This window comes from Spinacia oleracea, chromosome 4, assembly GCF_020520425.1.
Source record: "Spinacia oleracea cultivar Varoflay chromosome 4, BTI_SOV_V1, whole genome shotgun sequence".
NCBI classification, from domain to species: Eukaryota; Viridiplantae; Streptophyta; class Magnoliopsida; order Caryophyllales; family Amaranthaceae; genus Spinacia; species Spinacia oleracea.
In genome coordinates, this window is record NC_079490.1 from 118,378,715 (window position 1) to 118,379,550 (window position 836).

Below are 836 nucleotides of genomic sequence, written 5' to 3' on the forward strand. Positions count from 1 at the left end.
AAAAATTATGAATAAGGAATAAAAAATAAAAAATAAAAAATTAAAAATAAAAAATAATTATAAAAAAATTTAAAAAATAAAGATAAAAATATAAAATATAAAAAATAAAAAATAAAATAAAAATAATAATTATTATTATAATAATACAAAAATAATAACATTAGTAATATTTACAATAGTAGTAGTATTAATAATAATAAAAGAGTATCAACTCTGTGTTAAAAGAAATTCAAGTCATGATGTGTCTTAGGTGTGTGCAGTTTAAGAAGCTGCAAGACTGCCTTAAATGATCTTCATGTTTTTTGTCAGCCTACTGTCTTGCTTCAGACTTGCAGTCTGCCTGGTGTTGCTTCTGGCCTGGTATCTTGTCAGCCTGGTGTTGCTTGCCTGCTGTGCATATGTGCAGGCTGCTCAGTCAGTTTATGTGCCTGCTGTCTCAGTCAGTTTGGCTTTTCAGTCAGGCTTATTGCAGCTCTCGTGCAGTTGGTTTTGTTGCTGACTTGATGTGTTTCTCTGCTCGGTCAGTTTGGTTGATGTTTTAGCTGTGTGTTTCTGTCTTGTTTGGCCTGCTACTGCACTGGTTTGGTGTTGTTTTCAGCTACACAGGTGTTGTTGCAGGGTGTGGTTTGTGCTCCTATTGTGTGCAGGCTGTTCTGCAGGATCCAGGTGATGCAGTCAAGTCTTCAGGGAGTGTGGTGTTCGGCTGTGGCTGCGTGCATTCTTGTGATATTTTTTTTTTTTTTTTTTTTTTTTGCGTTTGTTGTGTTTGGTTTTTAGGGAGTGGTCTGTACTCCTCTAACTTTTTCTGTTGTTTCGTTGTTTGGATTCTTTTGTTC